The sequence below is a fragment of the Opisthocomus hoazin genome, chromosome 14 (genome assembly GCF_030867145.1).
Source record: "Opisthocomus hoazin isolate bOpiHoa1 chromosome 14, bOpiHoa1.hap1, whole genome shotgun sequence".
Classification (NCBI taxonomy): Eukaryota; Metazoa; Chordata; class Aves; order Opisthocomiformes; family Opisthocomidae; genus Opisthocomus; species Opisthocomus hoazin.
Window position 1 is genome coordinate 17,325,258 of NC_134427.1, and position 26,223 is coordinate 17,351,480.

Sequence of the window (26,223 nt, forward strand, 5' to 3'; positions counted from 1 at the left end):
ATTCTGATGCAGGTTGACCTTTTGCTCTGAAATTTAAAATCAAAATGCAACGCATCTCTGTGGACACAGATATAGCCCAGAATGAATGATAAGGTACTTGGAAATAATAGCATAGTTTACATGCAATTGTACATAAGAGATATAAGGTTAAAGCAGCATCTAAATTCAGTCTTGGTTCGGGGGAAGGCTGCACTTTTTCGTACATCTGACAAATACAGTACTGGGAGTTGATTTTTCAAGTTGCTTCATTTTTTTATTTTTTTTTTTCCTTCATTCCCCAAAGTGAAAATATTTTGAAACAACATAACTAAAGAGACAGCAAGCAAATTTTAAGTGGAACACGCAATGTCTGGGTTTCTAAGGGCAGGCAACAAGAAGCCATGTTCACAAAGTGCTGCATGAAGCTCTTTCAGTAGGTGTCTGCAATACATCTAACCACCACCCCCACCACCCCCCATCTCTTTTGATTCCAAGTAGTGACTCACACTGATGTCGGGGCTAAACAGAAACAAAAATGTTTTCAAGCCTGTGGGGTATGGGAGGGTTTTAGTGTCTCTTACTCATGTTTTTGACAACTCTGACAATACCTCTTTCATAACCTTGTTTGTTGGTTTGGGCATAGCACTGCATGAACACTGTTGTTAATTAAGGACCACAACCATAGCCACTCAGCTTTAGGGACCTGGCTGATTTAATGTTTATGCACTCTTGGAATGTGAATTATCATATTCCACTCTAAACCTGGAACTCCTGTTCTTTGAATTGCATGCATCTCTGGATGTGTAAATTAAAAGATTGCTGCCCCTGAGCTGATTAGTGTCTTTCCATCTGTTTTTGTTTTCCTGTAAGAATACACTGAATATTTTCTGCATCAAAAATTTTAGTTTCGTTTTTCTTAAAGCAGGAGTAGATAAATGCTCTCTGCTAACATAAATCTGGATCTTGGGCTTCTGCAGTGCCTTATACAAGTTGTACTTCGTGTGCCTTATAGCCTTTCTACCACTAGGGCTAAACAGTATGGACAGATGAGCACTGTGGATGGCCATAATTATTTCTCTTTGGCTTTGCTGCTGTGGTGCGTTGGAGGAATGCGTAGGCTTGTGTCAGCAGTGACATACCAGATAATGAGCCAAGGAATAGAATAGACCTGCAACAAACTACTGCTGAATGGATGTGGGAGGAACCTTTCATTCTGTGAAAAGTGTCTGAACTTTTTTATTTTCTGGGGTGTTTTTTTCTGTATGTGTGTCTGTCCCCCATCCTGCTTCGTTTCCTCCTCCCCCCCCCCCCCATTCTAAAGGTGTGTATGAATTTTGGAGGAGTTTTTTTTCTGTAAACACAATTTCTAGAGTTTGACTAGTTGTATTTGATGACTTCAAGCTGTAAGAGGTGACTACTGGACTCTGTGCAACTTATTTTGATGCCGTTTTCCTCAGTGGTTAATGCTCATTACTGAGTTGACGTATTGACCAGTCCAGCAAGAGACCTGTGGTTCAGCAGTGTCCTCAGCTATTGCTGGGCTTCATGTTCTGCTTGTTCTTTCATGCTTTTCTTGTGGGTCATTCAGACTAACTCTGCAAACTGAATGTAGGGGATGTGCACAAAGTGCTTTAGATTAGCGTGAAGCCAGTTAGGACAATCTGAGGAGTCTGGTAAGTGAAGATCCAAGCCTTTGGTGATGTGTGTGCTTCCCTCTGCTGTACTGCTGGCACTGGGCAATAGCAAACACCTCCTAGTTCAAACATGTAAAATGGGTTCTGGAGATTAAATACAAACAGAAATGACAGTGTCAAGGTGAATTATCTTTAATTGATAATTGATCTATAGGTTCTAAGCTATGTGAGAAAAAAGCTTAGGAATTTCTTATAGTGGGCAGAATCAGGCTATGCAGTGGATTACTAACTGTGGTCTTCTCCAGAAGCTATGCCACTTAATGGAAGTAATTTACCTCTTGGCATGATGTTGAAGGAATCCTCACTTGTGCTGAATTAAGCTGTTTTCACATCTGGTGGTGGAACAGAAAGGTGCTGGACCAACTGTATAAGAGCTTTCTATGTATAGTCTTCATTAAAATTACACCCCATTATCACTTTTTGTGGTTTTCATTAAGCTATTTAGCTTTTGTCTTAAAAATAATTAAATCTGGATTACACTTCTAAACTCAGGAGAAGAAAAAATTATGAGAGAAGATATTGCAAAAGCAAATGCTTACTGTAAGCATTAAGTATTTCAGGTCCCCATCAGGACTGGAGACACGTTTTTAAGGCACTTTGTGAGCTCTTAATAGAACAAAGTCCTTCCTGTAAAGATATACTTCTTTCCAATTGTATCTTTGCTTTAAGTTTTACAGTGGTATTTTTTTCTATTTACCATATTGTTCAGAATTCTGTTCATAAACTTAATCCTTAAACCAGCACATTTTTAGAAGTACCACATGAAAAATTTCACACTGAATTTGTCCCAGTGTGTTTTGTTCAAGTCGATTACCAGTTATTTTCTGGATGATCTGCTTAGAGTGAAGGTGTTAGAACCATACTTTTTCAGAAATACTATTTTGGGTTGTATAACAGTGCAGATTTTGATTTGGTGTAACAATAGCATCTCGCGGAGTATGGTAAAGCAATTCTTGGCACTTGGATAGCATTTAAGATCTTCTAAGCAAAGTAAAACCTTAAACTAATCCTTCTAAGCAATCCAGTGAGAATCACCCGTGTTTGCATTTTACAGTAATGCAGAATGAGAACATCGTGTGACTTGCCACAGCCTAGGCAGGGAGCAAGTGGCAAAGTGGGGATTAAAATTGGAAAGCTCCTGGCTCTCAAGCCTGAACTCAATCCACTCGATGTCACTGACTCTTCTAATCAAACCTCTGAAACTACAGTATCTTACCATCTGTTGTGAAAATTTCCTTGGGGAGCTTTAAGACACTCTCTCTTTTATGTTCCAGGCTCTCTGAAAACGGTATTTAAAAAAAAAAAAAAGCTAGAAGTCAACCAAAAATGCATACAAGTCATGCATTTATTCTTGTGGTGTGTTGGTTTGGGTGTTGGAATTAGTTTATTATTGAGGAAAACAAAAGGTGTCTCCCACAGAACATTTCAAATTTTCATCTGTTAGGCAAAACGTTTTTTTCATGATGAAAACAAAAGGGAAAAAACCTAACTTAATTATTTCCATCTTCTAGTTGCCTCTGTCACACTCCTTTTGATTCAGTGACTGGCCAGAATTTACCCATTGGCACAACAGTTATTTTTAGACATGTTGCTAGATTACAAGTAAAGCTCACTAGTGCATACAAATTATTCATTTAAGCATTGATTTGAAAATAATAATAATATATATCTCTCTAAGAGTGTGTCAGGAAAGCATTAAACGTAGCCATTCTGGAACCAGTAATTGTAATCAGCAGTTTATTGGAAGATCATTCAGGTTTGAATGTCAACAGAAAATGCAAGCCACAAATAAAGAAAAGCAGGAATTCGAGAGCCTGTTCTGCACTGGCATGCAGAGGTTCCCTCAAAACACCAGCTTGCCCACAGCAGCGACAACCTTGGAGCTGTGTGTTAGAAAGGACTTGCTCCATCTCTACCGCTGCTTTACAGCACTGCTGTCTGAAAGCCAGCCGGCACACAGCAAGCAGCTCCTGTGCTGGGGTGTGGAGGGCAGCATTTTTTACCCCTGTTAGCTCATTACCAAGATGCAGGTGATCTCACTTCTTCCCTCATCTGGAGCCTATCCTGCAAGCTGCTAATACTTAAAAGGAGATGCCCAAATGCTTTAACATCCTTCACTGTGCAGCATCAAATGATACACATTTGATTAATCTTCACAGCTTTAGCACTGGCCAGTGCTCCTGTACGTTGTGATGCTCCTACACCTGTGCAACGGTGATGTCTTCACATTTTGGATAAAGTTCTGCATCCACCCCTGGTCATCAGTAACTTAACTCTCCTGCACCTCACTTCCTTTAGCTCTCTCGTTACTCATCACGTCAGCTGTAAACTGCTTAGCTATCTAACACCCGAGATGTGATTTTTATCCCCCATCATTTATCAGCACATGTGTTCTGAAGATACTGGCTTTCCCTTGCTTCTTTTGAATTGTCCCTCATGCATGGAATAGTCTCTTCAGCCTGCTTTGGAGTTGCTTCTCTCCTCTGTCAGTCCCCTGTGTAGAGGCTGCTGGCTTGGAGGAGCTGTACTGAGGCCGTATCCGCTGATCGGTTGTGGGAAAGCTTGCGGGAGTGACTGCAGAGAGAGATGTGAGCTGGTGGGAAGCCATGTGTCACATGCAACGCATGATACCTGTGACACCGTAGACATCCATGGCAATAAGCGGGTGATGTCCATTGCTTCTCTGATCTTTCCTCTTTAGCTGATGTACTTTACTGAGGCATTTGCCTTGTACTATAGAATCTCCCAAGTGAGCAGTTTTGGGAGCACTGGAAGCTGTATGGCCTGATGATGTGGCACTGCATGAAGCTAATACACCATGTTTCTCTCTAGGGCAACACAGAGTGAAGATGTTTCCCAAGGACCGTAATCTGTTTTGGCTCGAAACCATGTGCTCAGGCTATGCAGTATCTAGGACAAGAGCCTGGTCTACGTTTGGACCTCAAATGGCTTCTCCTTTATACTTGCAGATTACTACCTACACAAGCTACCTACAACTTTGCCTTGGAAGAATTTCTTAGTATTTTCCAACTCTGCAGTGGAAAACCTGCTCTGAATGTACTTGACACCTAAACATAACTCAGTCTTTGGGGATTATCAGATACTGACTGTTTGCATATTGTTTGGACAATGTGCTACATAATAAACAAACTAAAAAAGTTATTGATATTCAATAGAATCCACAAGGCAGGGCAGATGGATTTTTAAAAGGGTTAGACTGTACATATGTGCATCTGTTTCTGCTGTCAGTAACTGTTTTATTTATGTCACTTATTGAGTGGCCTCTGATAAAATATCTACTGACTAGCGTTCATCCAGGGTTGTTTGTTTTTTTCCTAAAGTGATGGGTTTTTGTCAAAAGATGTAAACCAAAACATTTTACCAGCTAACCAGAATAATATGGAAGGCTGCCCTAATGACTCCACTGGGACCTAGTCCCTTAAAGCAAGGGGGTAGATCCCTCTCCCTTAAGGATTAATGACCTGTGAATTCTGTAATAAAAGCTGTAGTTTAAACAGGAGGAAAGATAAATTAGTAGATGTGCTAGAACAGCTAAAAAGTAAGAGGGGCTTTCTGTGAAGGGGATGGGATGCCAACAACTTGTGCCTGCCCCTCAAAAGAAAAGTCCATGAGTTGTCATGCTGTTTGTGTGGCCGGTCTATAGACATTCATCACCGTAGTACAGAGATGCTCTGATTTTTTTTTTTTCAGATGTGCTTATCAGTTCTGACTTGGAACTGTAGCTCCCATCTGCCTCTCCTTATTGTTTTCTTTGGGAAGACGTTTTTGGACATGAAATGGCTTGCTGGCAGATTGGAGCTGACTTGAGGTGTTAGAGTGTACAAAAAGAGGTGGTGTACTTTGTTCATTCCATGTGAACACACATTGGGAGGAAGTAGTTTTGCTGTAAATACCAGAATCATGTGTTGGGGTGGAGCAGAGTGAAAGGCAACAAAGAAGAAAAAGCATGCTCTGCATGGGAGAGCACAGTCTAGGCTTCCCTTTGGGGTGTTCTGTGTGTGCTCTACCTTCAGAAATGATGCTGTCTCCTGACTAAAGGAAGGTGCCTTACAGGTGTGGTTCACGTAAAAACAAACCAAAAGCAAACAAACATAAAAGGCAGACTGTGCTCCTTGGAACCCTGCATAGTCCCTGGTAGGATGAGTAATTGCTTTTGTTGTCTGGAGTTACATGTATCTAAGGCCGGCCATCTTTCTCTCATTTTGGACTCAATCCTTTTTTCAGTGAAACCATGAGCTAAAGGGGTTGACTGAGTGTAGTAATTCCTGGCATTTCTAGAACAAAATGCAGTGAATTTGGCTAGCTGGAAGTGATTTAGCTTCCCACCTCAAATTAATTAAATCCAATGCATTTTTACAATGAGATTTCAAAAACAGAGCTGAAGCCTTAATATTGTTAGGTAGGAGTTTGGGTTCCCATGGCTATGTGTGCATGACAGTAATATTCAAGCCTATGTGAAATGGTGCAAATGCAATGCAGAGCTGGAAGAGCTCTGCCATACTGGGTACCACTGCTGCCCGCAGTAAAGTACAGGAATGCTGGTATAGGAAATATTTCAGTAAGTTACAAATTACTAATGAAAGTATTTTCACTTATTCATATTTGATACATGGTTTCACACCAGCTTTCTGTTTTCTCAGGTAGTAGTGGCTTCACTGTCCTGTTAAAGGACTGCTGGTGATTCTCACTCCCATTTTATCAAGTTAGTTCTACTAGGACAGAGAGAAAATTTTCTGGTTTTTATAGAGAGGCAAAGCAAAAGCTTCTGAGTTGAAATTTGACTAAAATTGCACTGCATAATTATGAACGAAGTGCTGTATCACTTCATAGCTTTGTATTGGAGATATTTCGACCAGTCTATGGAAAGTATTTAAACAGGAAAATACTTTGCAGAAGAACTCTTTGAAAATCTTGTTAAATATGTCATTTGGCAGCCGTTCTTGGAATACTGAAAGACCTGGAGGGAACCAAATATACATAATGCATTGGGTTACTTGCATTTACTGACAAATGCTGCCTAATACAGTTTTTATAGAAAGAATTCAAATGTAATGTTAAACTACACTAAAGAAACATCATTAAGATTGCAAAATTAAGCAATCAAACATAAGGTTGTCAGTGCAACCCTGATTCAGGCCCCTTGTGTGTATGCATTATGATACAGTCTTTAATTACATGATCATATACTATTTTTTTTTCCTCCTGGCTCATTCAGCGAGCAGGATGAACAGCACTCACTAAATGAGCAGCTATTCAGTATTATGTTTTCCCCATTGTTCAGTGTGTGGTCCTGTGCTTTATTTATGGCACGCTATTCAAACTCTGTTCTGAAAAGGAAATCTAAATCTCCTCATGGGCTTTTTAACAGCAGTTGCCACTGCAGTGTCTGAGAGCTTCACAAGCACTAATGATGACTTTATCTTCACAACAAGCCTGTGAGATGAAGCAGTAATGGCAACTCAGGGAAGCTGAAGCAAAAGAGATAAAGGTCAAAAGTCTTCTGCCAGCTTGGGGTGCTCAATTTGAGACCTTTAGCATCCGATTCTTTAGTGCCGATATTGCACTCTAACTGTAGTGCAAGAGTAGTTTCTGTAAACTGAGTACCTATGTCTGTATCCCTGCTGTTCTCTCGGTCTGATAGCATCGTTCAGTTGCCTTAGTTATGACACTGTCCTTTCTCTTTCTGTTCTCTTGGGTCTAATTTAGCATGGACCTCTCCCTGACTCTCTCGGATGAGCTTCAGTGCTGGCACACGTGTGGTAGTTCTGCACAGCTGCAGATGTCATGGTTATGTTCTCACGTACAGTGAGAATGAGATTATGCAGTATTTTAAAGGCTAAAATAGAGTGCTTTTGTTGAATGCGTTTCATTAATAGGTCTTCAAAACTCATAGTCTGGCCAGCTTGGACAGATGTTCATGAGAATAATATAGGGAATATCTGTCCCTATTGCATGCCTATTGAATTCCAAATGTTTAGCATCTCTAGGGCTTGGTAAAGAAACTTCAGCTGTTAAGAAACTGATAGTGCAGTAGACACTATTTGGCCTTTTTGGTCACATTGTGATGTTTTCCTTTAAAAAGATTGGGTTAGGTGAAGCTCCTGATAGAGAGGGAGATTACTCCTTCCCTAGGGAGCTAGTGAGTCTGCTCATCAAAAGGTGGTTTGAGAGACTGGAGGGCATAAGCAAGGGGTTGGAGAGTCCCAGCATCTCTCGTGGAGAGACTGATGATTCCAAGAAGACCTGCCAGCTGGGCCACTGGGATCAGGGGAAGACCTTCCCAGGGACAAGATGGGACTGGGCAGAGTAACTCTGCTAACTCTGCCGTTGAGTTACCTGTATCTGTGCTCAGGCTGATACAGTTCTTTACTGTCTTGATATGGTGGATGGGGGAGTGGAGTATGCAACTCATTTCCATTCTATTTTCTGTAGTCTTTTTGAATTTTTCCTCAGTTTAAGTGAAGTATTCCCAATTTTATTCTAATAAAAATCTGACTTTGATCCGACTTTAATCATTTTGGGAGAGGTCATAGCAGAGAAAAATATCTAGACATATCTCAAAGCTCTAACTGAGGGTCATGGAAGAAAATCTGCATGTGCTTTCTTTATTATGCTGTTAAGAATGGCTGAATTATTTTGGCTAAAGTTTGTATGTACCTCATTCAGCTAGAGGTCAAGACCTATTATAAAAATATTCAATATTGTGTACGTTGCATAACCTTGGGGGCAAAGAGAAAACAGGCTCTTCTAATGGGAAGACCAGGAATCTTACTAATGCTTAGAATTACTAACCTTAGCAATGCAAACGTCAGGTTTTCAGCTAGCATAAGTGGCGATGGCTATGTGGACTTCAAAGATGGCATGTTGATCGAGCAGCTGACAGTCTTGCTGACATATTTCCAAATAACATTTTTTAAAGATACAACAGAGGAAAATAAAATAGTTCCAATGCCATCTGTAAGGTCCCATTCTGGACACTGTTGAAGTAATACAGCAATTTGACAGGGTTCTCTCACATGCGTCAAGAATATGAAAATATATATGTCACATTCTGTCACAGTTGCTAACAAAAGTTGGGTATTTATGCACATGCTTTCTCATCAGTGTAAGTGCCCAGTTTGGCTCTACAAATTTGCTCTTTTACTTTCATGTAGGTTATTTGTTGGGGGAGGTTGGTGAGGTGTTTTTTTTAGTACTGCTGAGTGAAGCTGGTGATAAGAGATCTCTTTAGATTGTGCTATTGTAAAATACCATGTCATTCTGCATTTGTGCAGAAGTCTTGTTCGCAGCTTTTCTCCATTGTCTGGAATCAAGTGCAAACCCAGGTAAGAAGACTGCATAATTCACGTTCTGGTGAAAAACAAAAGGTTCTTCAGCTCTGTGTTCCTCAACTGAGTTAGCAATCCATTTCTGTGTAAGCCTGCATTGATGGCGATTTGGAGAAGGGTAGAGAGGTGAGAGAGACAGAAAGAGGAGGACTTCTACAGTGAGTTTGGTTTGTAGCTGAATTGATGTGTTCTGAAGATGCAGGTGTAGGCTGTTTACAAAAACTCTGCTGGTGTCTGGAAGCATAGTGGAGTTCATAATGTTGTGTCCTTGAAAGCAGTGACTCCTGCCTTGGCCGTCTCATTCTATCCTGTGTGAAATACTGACTGATCAGTTCTCATAGGTGTAGCATACAGACCTGCCCTCTCTGGAAAACAGTCTGATTCGTTCAATGAATGGACAGGCTGGCAAATAGCAGCTATTCTTCCTATCATACATAAAGCTGAAGCTACTGTTGAGCTGCATTTATGGATCCTCCAGTGTTTCTTGCTGAATTCTTCTGTTGCAGCAATTACCAATGAAGCCCAGTGGGTGACAGAGTGAGTTGAACTGGCACAAAGACAGCCAGATTCTTCGCTGGCTGGGGACTACGTATTTATCTTTGAAATTGTTTTCCATCTGACTGAAGCCAGCTTTTCTTGTGGTAACAACCACCACATCAAATAACAGCGATTCAAATGCATTGAGATCAGCCAAACATTAGGGGTTAGATTTTCAAAGAAAAAGGCTGATGTGGACTCTTTAATGTCACAGTCACACTGCTTAGGTAAAAGTTCTCACAAAGCCCTTTAATGCTGGTGTGCTTGTTAAAAAATCAGCTTGATTTAAGCCTTGCTGCTTTCTTATACGTGCTTCATTAAATCTACTTGTAGTTAGCTAGTGCAGCATAAGCACATAGCCAAAGGTTTAGCTGGCCTTAGCCCACAGGTTTGTGTGTGTGTGTGTTTGTCTTTGGGGTGGATCTGCTGGGCCTCCTGTGCCTGTCTAGCTATATGCTTTGAAAAATCCACAAGGAATCCTCTCTTCAAAGCCCCTAATAGCCAGCAACTTGGGCATGGAGTTTCCTTAAAGTCCCCTTCTCCATCTGCTGACATATTGCACACAGTTTAACCTGCACGTTGCAGAAGCACCTGGTGTAGCAGACAGTGAGAAGTCATTACAATCCGCCAGTTGTAGCGTGCTGTTCCATCCTGCATCCCGATCGCACATCCTAATGGGCTGTGTCGCGGTGGGCAGCGCGGTGGGCTGCCTGTCATGCTTTGCACAGGCGGAGCTGCTGCATCTTGCCGAGAATTACAGGGTTCAATGTACGATATTAGAAGCCTGTTGCAACAAGCCTTGTGTGTGCTGCTGGCAGGAGAGGACAGTGAAGCTTTTTGTAGTAAAATAAATGACTGTCAAGGAATCTAATTTTTTCAGAAAGTGTTTTGGGTGCTGTGTGCTCTGGCTACTTTGCCAAGTGCTTTTGCGTTTCCTTAGTACCTGTTTGGAGAATGGGAAAAGAACACAGTAGCAACTCATTCTGATATCTGGAGCAGAGCTTTGGGCTGTCTCCTCTCTGTGTACCCACGCATTCAGAAGCAGAGCAATTCACTTGCTGTGGTACTTGTGCAGTAAGGAACCTAGACAGTCCTTCTTATGCTGGCCGGCTCCCTGGCACAGCCAGTTTTTCTGTCAGTAGCATCTGGTGGCAGGATGGTCAACCTTAAGTGTCTCATGTCTTAGATGTGGGACATTTGTCATGGTATCTATCCAGAGATTTTGAGGTGAGGCCCTTTTGGCCCAGTCATACTCTTCCGAGGCTTGTCCAGTAATTCTCACAGCTAGGTATTTTCCAGCTTGCATAACTTGCATTTCTCCTTCAGGAATAAAAAACATCCAGCTGTCCCTTACCTGCTACTGAAGTCCCTCTGTAGTGTAAAGGCTATCCCTTTTCTCATAGGCATGGGGGGATTTTGGTAGCACTTTGATTTTGAACACCCTTCTCTGAAGATTTCTCATCTAGCCACAGATGGGAAAACCTTCTTGCACCCAGCTTAGATTTAATCAGAGCTGGTACGGTCAAGAAATTGGCAACAGGTAAGGAAGAGTCTTCTTTGATAGAAGCAGTCTTCAAAGTTAGGTGGGTAGAAAAGAAACTGTAGAGCAGAGCTATTCCCCTCAAAATGTCACTGCCCCATGAACAGTAAAATCAGAAACCCCCTTAAGTTGTGCAAGACTAACAGCAGCACTAGCAAAATTAATGACTGCGCTAGTAGCAGCAGCAGAGAAGGCTAGTATACTGCGGCTTGGTAGGAATTTGTCTCCTGAAATGCAGTGGGAGGCAGCTGTCTCCCGTGGTTCTGCAGTAGGACATCTCTGCAGCCTCCTTTAACAGTGGAGGTGGCTGGGGAGGTGGTGGCAGGATTGGAATGGTGCTGAGCAACCTCAAAATCTTCTCCACAACTACTCAGTTTCTGGCTGTAGCCTCAGCCCTTCTGCTTATACCCTTGCTTTTGGGGTTCCCCAGAGTCTAAAAATGTGTGCAAGTCAGCTTCAAAAGACAAAGAAGGTTGCAAAGTGTTTTAAGTGTGTTTGTGTGGTGTTTCAGAGCCTTCTTCACAGATAAATTTATTTTTTATTCAGAAGGTGGCTCCAAATGATCTCTGTCAAAGACAATGTTTTCTATCAAATGTGTGTTGGAGTTTTTTAAGATTTATGAAAAGAGCAGACTTCTTTGGGAGCCATACTGGGACAGCTCTTCATAAGCCTTTTGAAATAACCTCTTTTATTAGCTTTTGAGTTTCTCCTGCTGGGATTATAATGGGTTAAACAGTTTTAAAGCACTCTATATTTTTTTAATGTAATTGAGAACCATTAATGGGTGATTAGTAAAAGAGGTTGCTGCTATGTTTTGCTCTGAACACTTGGGCAACAAGATGAAGGAAAATGAGTTTCTTGCATCTCACCTACTCAGGTGGAGGAACTGAACATCTAGGCTTTGCCCTAAAATGGATGTTAGACAAGATGTGTTGTTCTTCCAGACCTTGGCTGATCAAAACCACTTCCAGTCTCTGGAGTTGCACATTGCTGTAGACACCTGTAATGTGTCTCCTCCTAGGGGAGAGAACCATAAAGCTCGGAAGTGCTTAGCATCACTCAGTCTCTTCCTTACTGGAAGGACGTACTATGTCAAGGAGGATTTTCTTTGTGCAATCTGCTCCTCACTGAACAGATAACGTGTATATTTTCTGTGATTTTATTCTGTGTCACTCCCTAGTGGTTGTAAGGAAGGGTAACGGGGGTCAATCAATGCTACACTTTTCTCTGTTGCAGAGAAGTTGTTATAACTTTATTTTGCTCATGGTAGTGACTGTATATCACTGTTTTTTTCAGTTAGCTATTTAATAATAATTTTTTTATTGATCATTGGTGTTAAATCTGACAAGAATATTATAAACAGAAGAACAGGGAAGCCAGGCACTAGCTCCATTCAGATGAACACGTAAATCCTCAGCACAAATCCACATCATACCCTGTCTTAACAGTAGAGTTATCTGCCTGTACTGGTGGATAGAATGAGCTAATCTTCAGAGCCAAAGATCTTAATTCTGAGCAAATCTCTCGAATTCTTGTAATGGATATCACCTACTAGCTACTTTTGGGGGAAAATGGTCTTGCTGTGCATAATTGTGACATCGCTTCACCTTTAAGAATAATTAATGCTCGTGCACGGTGAAGCCAATAAATAAGCTGTATCCAATATAGGATTTGCTTTCAGAACTGCACAGTTCATTGCCGACTGTTGTTTGGCCATATATCTCTCCAGACCATATTGCCACCTTTTTTTCTTCCCCCTATTAGTACAAACACTTTATTATTACTTTCTCTGGAATCTTGAGGAAAAAAAATATTTTAAGCAATTTCAGGTAATGGTGTTTTCCAAGGATAATCACACTTTGAAGACACTAAAGGAACGTGGCTACAGTTTCTGCTCTGTTAAATCTCAGAGGGACGATTAACGTGCTAAAAGTTCCCTTGTGAGTTTTTTTTTTTTGTTCTTCATATACTGTTCTCTTATCTCCTGCTTTCTGATAAAGCTCTGAACATCCTTTACCACTGCCCCTTCTCAGTATCAGCCTGCTTGGAGAACCAGGGGACAGATACTGGTTTTATGTGCTTGCTGTTTCTGGTAAAGCACTGCTGGCCTGGCAAAACAGGATGATGGGCTGGTCTGGAAACTGAAGCGGTGAACACAGAGACTGATTGTCAAGGGAAAAGTGACAGGGCAGTCCTTGAGGGAAATCTGGTGCTGCAGAAAGATTAAATGCCAGTACACCTGTTCTGATCCGCTCTGCGTCATCTGTCTAGCTGTGCAGCAAGGCTCTGCTTTGGGATAGCAAGACCCTCCAGCCAGAGGCTGTTAATACAATTTGAGCTCTAGCCAAGGTTTGTGCCAAATGAAGTCCCTGATGTCCAGTTAAACTTACATGTTTAAAGTTGCTCTAAGAATTTGCTGAATGAATCTGTCTACTGCAAGGGTTTATCCACTGAAAATTTTACTTTGGAACGCAAGCGCTAAGGGGTTTTGCCTCTGTGCAGGTCTGAGCTGCCTTGCAGTGTACCGTCATCTTTTGATGGAGAGAGATGAGAGAATAGGTGTCCAGTGTCTAGTACTGCTGAAGTATGTTATGCTGTCACTAGGGTTTCTTTCATGTCCTGTGTCAGACTGAGACCTGGCTCTAATGTGACATTGAAAAACCTGAAGCTTTTTATGGGTTTATTAATAATGATTTTATGAATGCAGACCACAAAGACAAGCAATATCATGTTTGTAGTGAGCTTCTATCTTATTTCCACTGAATGCTATGTATTATCATAAAGTAGTTGGTCATTTTTCTGGAGTGGGGTGGGGAAAGGATCAACCACCTGAAAAGTAAGGGACAGTATCATATTTTGAGGGGCTTTTTAGGGAAATAGGGTACCAACTAGTATATCATACATTTTTACCTCATGTACCTTTGTATTAAACTGCAATAAATTTAAACTTATTTTAAAAAGTCATTTAACAGTCAGTATGTTTTCACATGGCTTTGTCTTTGCTTTTTTAATCAATTAATAGAGCTCTGTGTAGGTACAGCTGGAATGAACTATGATCAAAGTTCTTCCTTAAAGAATCAACGGAGCAGAAGGTTCTTCTATCTGCATGCAAAGGAAGAGTTTTTTTTCCCTGCATTTAAGGTAGCGTAAAAGAAATTCTGTATGTCTTAAGATTGAGAACTGCAGTTTGAAGGTGGAGCATGGGACCATCTTCCAATGTAAGACTTCATGAGCACATTCATGGTTCTGCGCAGTAATCCTCATGCAAATGATATTTCTGTAATTGTTGCAAGCTGCAGCTTCTCAGGAATGCTTACAATTTCTGAAAAGTCAACACTTCTTTCATTAGAACAAGGTCACTGAATGATATTATGAAAGAAAATAAAAGTAATCACTATAATATAAATAATCATAGAAAAAAAAAATCTGTCCATAGTCCCTTATTTGCAGTGTTTGTTCAAAAATAATTCATATCACTCAGAAAACTTTATTTCTGTATCCTACAGTAAAAAACAATCACAGAATCACAGAATGTTCGGGGTTGGAAGGGACCTCTGTGGGTCACCCAGTCCAACCCTCCTGCTGAAGCAGGGTCACCCACAGTAGGCTGCACAGGACCTTGTCCAGGCGGGTCTGGAATATCTCCAGAGAAGGAGACTCCACCGCCTCCCTGGGCAGCCTGTTCCAGGGCTCCATCACCCTCAGAGTGAAGAAGTTCTTCCTCATGTTCAGCTGGAACTTCCTGTGCTTCAGTTTGTGCCCGTTGCCCCTTGTCCTGTCACTGGGCACCACTGAGAAGAGTCTGGCCCCGTCCTCCTGACACCCACCCTTGAGATATTTGTAAGCATTTAAAAGGTCCCCTCTCAGCCTTCTCTTCTTCAGGCTGAACAAGCCCAGCTCCCTCAGCCTCTCCTCCTAGGAGAGATGCTCCAGTCCCCTCACCATCCTCATATCCCTCTGCTGGACTCTCTCCAGCAGCTCCTCATCTTTCTTGAACTGGGGAGCCCAGAACTGGACAGAGTCCTCCAGATGAGGCCTCACTAGGGCAGTGTAGAGGGAAGGAGAACCTCCCTGGACCTACAGGCCACACTCCTCCTAATGCACGCCAGGATCCCATTGGCCTTCTTGGCAGCTAGGGCACACTGCTGGCTCATGGTCAACCTGTCGTCCACTAGGACACCCAGGTCCCTCTCCGCAGAGCTGCTCTCCAGCAGGTCCGCCCCAAGCCTGTACTGGTGCATGGGGTTGTTCCTCCCCAGGTGCAGGACCCTGCATTTGCCTTTGTTGAACCTCATCAGGTTCCTCTCTGCCCAGCTTTCCAGCCTGTCCAGGTCATGCTGAATGGCAGCACAGCCTTCTGGTGTATCTACCACATCTCTCAGTTTGGTGTCATCAGCAAACTTGCTGAGGGTACATTCTAACTCTTCATCCAGGTCGTTGATGAAGAAGTTAAACAAGACTGGGCCCAGTACTGACCCCTGGGGGACACCACTAGTTACAGGCCTCCAACTAGACTCAGCACAATAGGACAACAGGACAGTAGGATATAGAAATATTCAGCCTTTGGGGGCGTGCCTCAACTTTTTATGTATTCACGACTGATAAAATGAAGTATGTTCTCCAATTATAAAATTCTTTTAATAAATGAAGAAAAGTGACTGAAAGCGTTTCTCATCTTCCAAATTAATGATTTATCTGTACCCCAGTTCATTACACCATCACGAATACGAGCTGAGCAATCTGAAACAGATGTTTATACCGATTTTCTGTTTATTTGCAGTTAGAGAAATGTCTCTGAAAGATAATGTTTGAATTATCACTTGTAACTATATTTTCAAAAGTTTAAAGCATTTGATTTAGCAACGCTTTTATATTTCAGATATTTCTAAATCAGCTTTACTGTTGTCTTTCAGCTGTCTACTGACAAACATTATGAAAATCATATCAATGCTTCCAAGATTTGAAGTATTAGTAGAAACAGAGGGGAAAAAAGTTTACTTCTCAGCCAAGTCTATAATTGTTTTCTCATTTAAAGAGGAACTAATGTATAGTTGGCACTGCACAAAGATCTTGTCTTACTGTGATGTATCATTTTTGTTCTCTTGGGGAGAGGGGGTCTATTTAATTTGCTGTCTCAGTTAAGTGATCCGTATGAATAATGGTGGATGATACTGAGATACACTCTGGCTGTTTCTGTAGCAACCACCTATGGTTTTCTTGTCTGTATTTTCACATTTCTTTCCAAGAAATGTTTTTTTGCAACAGTTTTGTTCTCAGAAGCGTTGCTTGAATTATTTTTATGTTCTTCATTTGCACACTGTCTTACATGTGACAGTCCACCACGAACAATTGAGAAGTTGTTGTATAAATTGCCGAAAGCACTATGGCAGTTATAGCGGTCTTTAGTGATATTTACGCTTTCTGTAATGAGTGGAGAATTGATTTTTCTAATTACTCTTCTTCCTTTTGAAGATGGCAGACTTATCTGATGAAATGTTGCTTTTGCAGTCACTGTGACAATCGTGATTTGTGCAGTGGCATAACTCGGCCAACTCCAAATATAAATGAAACTTAAATTGAACTTTAAATTGTGATTGCTGTTTGCTTTGCGTTGTTTATGTGCACTGGGATAATACTTCCCAGATATTTTAGTCCTTGATAAATACATGGCACCATAACTTTTTCTTTCCCTACTGGCAAAGCCCAAAGAATTCACTACGAATTTCAGACTGTTGTCTGTATACAGTGGGGGTTGTGTGTTTGTGGTTTTGTGGTTTTTTTTAAACAAACAAACAAACAACCCACCACCCCCCAAACTAAAAGATCCTGGTTGCCTGAGAGTGCATGTGTGTGTGAATGGTTTTGTGTTGTTTCTGAAGTTGTAGCTTCATTTTACAAACTTTTAAAATAGTTTCAGAAGTCGCTCTCTGGATGATGGTGAGCAATCGGAACGCGTGCCTCACGGGATCCCAGTCCTCTCTTGCTTTCAGGTTCTCCATCCTCAAGCAGCAGCCGTAGGGATCTTGACAAGTACCTGTGGTGGGCTGACCTGGCCTGGCTGCCAGCCGCCCACCCAGCTGCTCTCTCGCTGTCCTCATCCCAACAGGACGGGGGACAAAATAAGATGCAAAAGCTCGTAGGTTGAGATAATGACAGGGAGATCACTCATCAGTTACTGCTGTGGGCGAAACAGACTTGACTTGGGGCAAATTAATTTATTTTATTGCCAGTTAAAACTACAGTAGGATGGTAGAAACAAAGACAAAAAACGCAGAGCAACTTCCCTCCCCAGTTCATCGCAAGCTCGACTCAGCTCCTTCGCTCCCTCCCGAGCGGTGCCGCGGGTGGGGCCGGGGCTCTGCGCTGCGGCCATGGCCCCTCCCTGCCGCTCCTGCCCCCTCACGCCCTCCCCCGCCCGGCCGGGCCCTCCATGCCTGCCGGTCCCGTCAGGAACACCGGCTCCCCCGGGCCCCTCACGGCCCCCGGGCAGTCTCCGCTCGGGCCCGGCGCCTCCTGCCTCCTCCCGCCCGGCCCTGGGGGCCGCAGGGCCGCCTCTCCCGCTGCTCCCCTCAGCCCTCGCCGCCCGGCAGCGCTGTGCCCCCTCCCGACGCCGTTTTCCCCTCGGCTCCCCTCAGACCGCCCTGCGGCCCCGCTCCCAGCATCGGGGCACGGGCACCCAGGTCAGTAGCTGATGCTCCATTTTTTTTTTAATTATTATTATTTTTTTCTCCTTTTCCCCGATTTTCTTAATAAGTTTTCCCCTATGGCTCCATCCTGGAGGATGTCCTTGGCTCTGAAGCAGTCGGCTTCTCTTTCCAGTGCCATCCCCTGGCAGCATGTCCTCCTCCGTGCCGGTGACAGCAGGTCAGGCTGTCGCACAGGGTGCTAAAAAGCCTGTCTCGACCATCTTCACTCACAGGCTGTGAAACTAGCAGGAGATTTGCAAGATACTTAGGTACCTCCTTATAAGCTGGGGATGACCTGCAGTGTTTTAACGGGCTGAGTCTCTAACATGGAGCTTCCCCAGCTGTTGTAGTGACAAGCGTGCAGTTCTGCGCAGGCTTTGGGCGATGTGAAGGAAAGGACAATACTGGTTTCCTTCGGTGGCTTCAAGTATTTTAGTGTGTTACAATTTTTGAGATGTTAATTGTTGTCAATATTATCTACCTATCTATAAAACTTTCCTAAAAAACAGTCTGTGTGTATATAAAAATGGAGATACTCAGCAAATACAGATGGCAGGAGCTGCGAGGCCTGCGGCCCTCCGCAGAGGGCAGGTAGATCGTGGCGGGGGATGCTGAGGCTTGCAGATTAAACCACAAAGCAAGTACGTAGCCAGGGTAGCTGCTATCCTTAATTAGACTGGATCTGCTTAGTACTTTCATGTTAATAAAGTTAGGAGCTTTTTGGTATTCTCCTGTAATCTAACAAAGCATCAATATTTTCAGTGACAAATGGGTGTTGATTACCTGGTGAAGATTGATTACAGGCTTTAAATTTGCTGGGCTGAAGCTTGTGTTAATGTTCCCCCCCCCCCCCCCCCCTAATAATCATTCAATTTACTCAAATCTACTCTAATTTTAGGCCTACGATACCAGTGCTTCCACTTCTGGTGACAGTTAAATCCTCGTTGATACTGGTTAAGCCGTTTGGACAGTGTGGTGCAACGAGCATGATGGATGGCTTTAATTTTATATTCTTAGCCTGTCTTTGATGTTGCTCCTGCACCAGTGAAAACTTGCTACAGAATTAAATTAACACTGCATCTGCTTTTGTGTTTGTATTCCAATAGCCAGAGGGCATGTAAGCCTGCATTAAAAAAATAAACAGAAACTTCTTTCTACTGTGGTACTGGGATGGGGGAGGCTCTGAAACTCTCAATTAGAGTGACAATGCTAATAGCCGACATCTCAGGTTTTCTCTTGTAGCTGCATCAGTTGTATCTTTTGCTAGGAGGTAAGAATATTATATTTCTACACGTGTATATATTTATATTGCTTAAAAATGCAAATAATCTTTTGAGGGAAATGTTTCCTTTTTGTGCAGAGGGTCCTGAAATGTCCCATATTACAAGAAAGTGATAAAAGCTGGGGAAAATATGTACACATAATTAAATGTATTTACCTAATGTTGTTTTTGTCTTTCATACTAGCAACTTGAACGTCATCAGTCTTGTATTGTGAATTCTTCTAAACAATGTCTTTATTGGTCTGAAAGGATAAATTAACTTTTCTTTCACATGACCTCTCCTGTGAGTGAGGGCTTTATCCCTGTATAAGCAAACATGGCAGGGTGTCTACATCTGTTGAGGCTTTTTTGGCCAGTCCAGGATACTGTTACCAAGTTCAATGAGAAGTTCGAGTAATTTACTGAAAAAAACCCCCTCTTGCTACAGCCTTTGTTTTGTAATTATAGCAGTCTGAGATTGACTGTTTAGTGATGATTTTGGAACAGGCTTTTCTAGGAATTTTTCTGACACCATGCTGACTGGATGGTGTTTGTTTCGGCATGGTCTGGTGTTATGTGGGAGGTGCAGGTGAAGGCAGTGGGTAAGTTTGCTGCTCTACAGGTAGCAGCAGGAAGCGTTTTTCTTCCTTTCCTTTCTTTTCCCTTGTGTCCTCTTCAGCTTTCTACGCTAAGCTGGTTTTCTCTTTGTGCTGTGGCAGCTGTACTCCATGAAGGTGCAGAGACTTTCTGAGGCAGGAGAGAAGCCATTTCTGTGTTCCTTCTTGCTGTGTTGATTGAAACTTGGCCAGTAAATCTATCCAGCCTGCATGTGGTCTTGATGGTGGACTGATCTCATCTGGCCCACTTGGTAAACTGTATGTCCTTATGCGAGGTTATATGGAATGCATGTATACATTCCTTTTGATACCCTTGGTAATTACTTAATTGCCTCACCTACCCCCTTTGTTAATGTCTAAATCCTGAGATGCATAATGTAAAACAAAATGTTTTCTCTAGGATCTAATAGGAAGAATTTTCACATGAAAATATCTTAATTAACCTCCTCATTTTCATGAAATTTCAGTCTGCTAGTAATTGCAAAGGTAAAAATGTTTGCCATGTTACACACAGAAATGAACAAATCTATTTCTAACCTCTGAAGCAGTTGATTTCTGTTTATAAGCTAAGATTGGAGTAACGGTAGAGGTGCATATTTGGTGGATAAAGATGCTGTTTGTTGCTCTGGAAGAAGAATCAAACTGAGTAAAATCAATTACTACCTAATCCGAAGTCTGCTCAGATCAATGAGAGCCTTTCTGATGACTTGAATGGGCTTTGGATCAAGTCCTAGTGTACAAATTATGAATACTTTAGTTAGGTCATTTTATTCAGAAATACACTGAGCTAGAGACAGTTCAATTTTCCACTAACATGTGCCCTTTTAAGATAGTTCCTCAAATAGTAACATACTTACTGCCCTAAGTCCAAACCGTTTTGCTCTGCAAAGACCACAAGATCTTGATGGACCTATCGGCACCTCCACCACTTGTGTTTGCTCAGTTTATGTGGCTGGACTTCAATCCGTTCAATAGCCTCAACAGATCCATATCAGTAGAGGAAAGAAAATAAGTTTTACGCTGTTGAGGTGAAGTAGTATTTACCAGATTCAATAAGATCTTTCCAAAGCTCAACCTTTCTTTTGGATGCTAAAATACATAGGGGTGAAAGTGTGTGCTGTCTGGACTGCTTTTTTGCTGTACACTTTATCCATCACAGCCAATGTATGTCTGTAGGTTTAGTTAAATATGTTCCTGTGTCCCATAAGAGTAATTTTTTAAAATATTATAGATAGGCATGTTATTGAAATACTCACTTGGCGCTTCAGAGTGCATGTGGTCTCACACTGGCAATGTTACAGGGGGTTAGACTCTCACTGGAGCTGTACAAAATAGGTTTTTTAATTTCATTGTATATCTGAGAAGGTTGCTTTCAGGAAGAAATCATGGAATGTTTGTTGAGGTATCTGCATTGTAGGAATTTTAACTCCCCTCCTCCTAGCTCCTCTCTCCTAACACCAGAGCTAAGCTATCCTGGTGCTAGGGTACAGAGAAAGCCTGTAAGTGGCTGTTCGGCATCCATGAAAAATTAAATCCCTCTGACTTGGACACCTAAGGATTTTGAAAGAAAATTGCACAGATTTGGCATTCAAACACTTTCACTTTTCTTGCTGGTTTTAATCATGATGAACCAAACAACCCTCATTCTAAACTTGAGATTCAAGTGACTTGGTTTCAGGAAGGAAGCCATAAAAGAAATGTACATTTCATGGAAATATTCACAGCTGTAAGTTCAATTAAGTTTTTTGTAAGACAGGATGAGTCCAGATAGATTTAGACACTCAGTGTATCTTTTGGTATATGAATTCAGAAGAAGAAAAAAAAGAAGTAATTTTCTTAATAGTTTTGGGATTTGCACAGATGTTATCCAAAGAAGTGTGTGTTCCAGCATTTCCTCTGAACTCTTGGAATAGAACAGTGTTAAACCCAGGATAACTTTCTGGCCATTGGGCATGAAGTCCTTTCATTTGTTTCTGCGTATTTTTAGTTGCCTATTTCAGTTACATATTTAAACTGGCAACACCCACCCTCTCTAACCCACCATATTTTGGACAGTGCAGAGAATACCTCTACTTTACAGTACCTGTGGAGAAAAATCATACCCACCCTCTGCAGTGATCAGCTCTGTGCTTCTAGATATTCACTCGGAATGTGCCTCTTGGTCTGTTGTTCCTGTGGGGTTTGTTTGGTCTTCACTACTGTTATCAATAGCACATCTCAGCAGCTACCAATATATCAGCACCACTTATATTAATATTCCTTCCCTTGCCCCTTTTTTGATTACGGACAGTGTTATGGCTTTATTCCCTGTGATGTTTTAAGCAAATAATGCCTTATATTCATCTGCAGAATCATAGGATTCTATTATAGTATTCTTAGAATACTGGAATGTTGTGAACCTAGACTTGCATTCCATGGCCAATATAGATTTGGTTGTGTTGCATGTTGAAATACCACAAGAAGGAGGTGCAGAACAAACTCACGAAACAGCAACATTTCTTTCATTTGTGTTTACAGTTGCTGGTAGGATTTGAAGAATATCTTGTAAAATCCTATCCAAGTGGTATTAGTGCAGACATTTCCTGTCATCAGTTAAAATCTGCAGCACCTCTGTCTTGGAGAAAATGTGAATCGATTTCTTAAAAATGGTTTTTAACACTTGATTCTCTCAGACAAGGTCTTAGTCTCTTGGGTCAGCAAGGAGCTGAACTTAAACTTGAATAGCATATCATTGCTCTCCCATCAATCTTTGTGTTAAATACTCACACGGCATTTACCTATATGTACTATGATAGCAATCACAATTAATAAGTGGAATAGTGCATTTATATTACATGTGAACATGCCAAGGGCTGGGTGCTCTGGTGCTGAACCAGCAGAGCGTTTGAGCAGATGCTTAACCTTCAGGAAAAATGGGCTTGGTTTTTCCATTAATGAAATCAACATTCATGGTGCGAGTTCAGAGCTGGTTTGAATTATCCCAGTAAAGCAGCAGGGAGGGTTTTTTTGTGAAGTTTAAAGGCTAAAATCAGTCAGCAAGGCTGCTCATATCTTTAATGCACACGGAGAGCCTTTGTTTGTTAATGCCAGAGTTCTCAGTACCCGAGACTGAACGTGTTGTGAGGATCAGAAAAAAGAGAGCTGGAATATCTGCTATTTATGGCTTAAAATAAGTGATTTGGGCTGGGTCCTCTAGCTGGATTAATATGCTATTGCATGCTTTAGTTGTACATTTATTAAAAAGGTTTTATGAACTTGCAATAATGCACTCATTCCTGGCATCCAATATGATTTGCCCTACTTAATCTAGTTTGCTTCTCTTCCTTTCCCCCTATCTATTTTCAGATTGACTTTGTCCAGTTTTTTTTATAACTATTTTTAGATCTGAATGTCCTTTGTGGTGTATTTTTAATCATGCTGAGTTGGTATATTATGTTAAAGTCTTATTAACAACTGTCATGAACTGAGAATAGTTCATTGTACCGGGCAGTAGAGTGCAATGACTTACGACTTCTTAAAATAACTTTGGCTTTTTGATTCTCATTTTCTGCTTCCGAGAGAGACTAGAATAAAAAAACTCGGGACCTTTAAATCCCTTCTGTTACAATGTCATAAATCCTTTGCTTATCTGAATTGCATAATTAGCGTGAGGTGACAAAGGAGAGGGAGGAGAAAATTTCTAGTACTCGTCCTAGTCCCCTTCAGCTTTCACTTGTGAGTCGGCTGCACTTAGACGCCAAATCTTTTGGGAATCTGGATGGCTGTGCCCTGTAGCAGATGCATCGCTGAAACCTGCACCTATAGAAATGCACAGGAGACCTAAGTGGGTTGTCCTTACTGATTGCTGGGCAGGAGAGATGGTACAGATGACCTTTATGGGGAAACAGAGTGCTTCCCATAACACTGCTGGCTGACCTCAGTCTATACGGGGACAGACTGGAAACAGGACTCATTACTACATTATGTCGCTCCTGAATACTTCATGTTTTCTAGCACAAATGTCAGTGAGAACAAAACCTAGCCCCTGTTTCAGGATGGTATCTAGGGATTTATGCCTATGAGACAGCATTGAAGCTAACCCTTGCTTTATTTTCATTCTGGCACTCTCCTCATGCCTGCTTCTCCTATGAACTTACGACTTTTTACAGAAGTATTTGTATGGACTGGCTGCGGAGGTGCCCAGTCTGTACAGCCATCTGGCACTGCGTCTGTCCCTCACTTTAGGCTCGCATCTTTCATGGTCTTTCTGCTGCTGCACATGGTAGACCTCACTGCAGTCAGTAATGCTACCTCTAGGTCACTGAGACTTGAAGGTAAGTGATTCCTTAGGGGTGATGGTAGCAAATGATAATGGAATAATTGCTCAGTGAAATGCCAAAGAGAAGCACACCGCATTCAAAGCTAACCATAATTAGATAATGGTAATCATGTTGGCTAATTGTGCTTCAGCAGTGAAACAAGATTCTTGAAACAGCCTCCTTGGAGTCCCTCACAAACCACACTGGGAACTTGGGAGCAAATTTTGTTCTTGCATTCGTGATTTCAGGGAGCTGATTTCCCTCGCCAAGAAGAGTTATGGTGAAGCTGCCTAGGCAGAGTGAATCTCCCCTGGATGGTGGTGGTAAGCTGAAATAAAGGCACTGCATGGGGACTTTCCAGCCCGACTGTTGCATGTGGAGTGCCGTGGTATGTGGTCTGATGTCTCAGGCTGTACAGACCAGCATTCCTACAGCTGTTGGCATTATCCCTGAACTTCCTTTCCTTTCCCAGAGGTTTTGAAAATAATGTGTCTAAAGAGAGGGATCCGGTGAAAAACATGCTTTATCCCTGTTTTCTTCCTGTTCCCATACCACAGAGGCTGGTTTTGTCTTGCTCTCTAGTTGTGCTATTAGCTTGGTCTAGCTTGGTCTAATCCCTTTCTGTTATCAAGCTGCCCTTCTGTGCACAGATTGTCCCCTTGATTAGTTTTCCACTCAAGCAGAATTAGAGGCATGTGTATGAAGGAAAATTGGGGGTTAAGGAATTGAGAAGTCTGTCATCTCCTCAGTCCCAGAGTGATGGGGAGGAGGAATGCTCTGCTTACTGGACCTTTGCAGCAAACTTTGCTGTTACTTTCACTAAGACAAAATGTAAAGATTTTATAATCCTCCTATAAAAGTTTATCTACCACACTGCATGCTTACTTGTGGTGTGGTGAGATAAGTGCCATGTGTGAGGAAGGTGTGTAGAATTTGGATTTGGAACCTGGAGGACTGTGCTGTGATACGAGGTTGGACAGGGTTTGTTTGCATAAATGCTTCCTTTTTTTTTATTGCCTCGTAGTTTGAGTGAAGAAATAAGAAGTTGATAGGTTGTGGCCTAGAGGCTAAATATTGGAAATCAGCTAGTGAATTAATATTTGAGTGTAGGGAAAGTTTTTCAATTGAACTATTTGGATATGACTTGCTGTTCTTATCAAAAAATGTTCAGTATGATTAATTTGCATTTAGTGATGAAAAAAGCTTAAAATGAGCTATCTACAAGTGTTTTTAATCTTCATTTTAACAGTTTAATCTTCTACTATATTTTAAACATAGAATAAGTTGTATTTAATTTTCTTGGTATAGACTAGCTTTGAACTTACTTGTGGTTAGATGCATTAGAAGTTTCAGGGAAGTTTGAGGGCAAGTGTAGCATCCCAGTCCGAGCTGGAGGCTGTTCCATGTGTAGTTATTGCTTTGCCTGCGGGGACTTTAGCAAGTTGCTCGGTCTGGGCCCTGGTGTGCTTGAAGTCCATGCTCTGGGGCACTAGCTGGGCCACACTGAGGCTGCAACTGAGTTGGATCTGTAAGTTTTGGGCAATGGCGTTCCAAGACGCTCCAGTTTAAGTCATTGGCATTTGGCAGTTCTCTGCTGTTTCTAACCTCCGAGGTGTGTGGCAGAGATCTGACTGCTTCAGTGATCCTGGAGCTTCTCACTGGTTTTCATGACACAGCGCTTTTGTGTAAGTGGCCAGAATCATCTAATCGGACAAAGACTCCTCAGATTGTTGCGATGTTGGATACAGGAGTTGGTGAGGTTGTATTTCTGAACTTCCTCTCCAAGCATTGCTTAGAAAATAGTTGTTTAACAAGCCCCGGGAAAGTAATGGCTGGTATAAGCTGTGTGCATATATGTTTGTAAAACTGTGTTCTCCATTTACCTGGCTTCTGAGACTTCAGGGTGTGACTCTTCTCGTCTTTAGTCTCTGTGGGATCTCTGGATTGAAGTACTACCTTGCCAGCAAGCATTGATTCTGGCTGCTCTTACAGGACTTTACCTTCAGCAGTAGTATTAAATGATGTTGTTTTCCAACATCAGAGTAAAGACTGCAAGCCCTGAAGTGACCTTTCCTGGGTCCTCATTCAAACCTGAGGTCTTTGCCCTCGAGAGCAATAAAGCTGGGCTCTGCCAGAGCATGCTTCTTATGAAAATCATTATTTGACCAGATCTCCCCATCATAAATTGTGGGTCAACAACTGGAGTGAAATTCCTGATTCCAGCACGAAGTCATGAGAGAGATGGAGAAGAGTGCTCTGCCT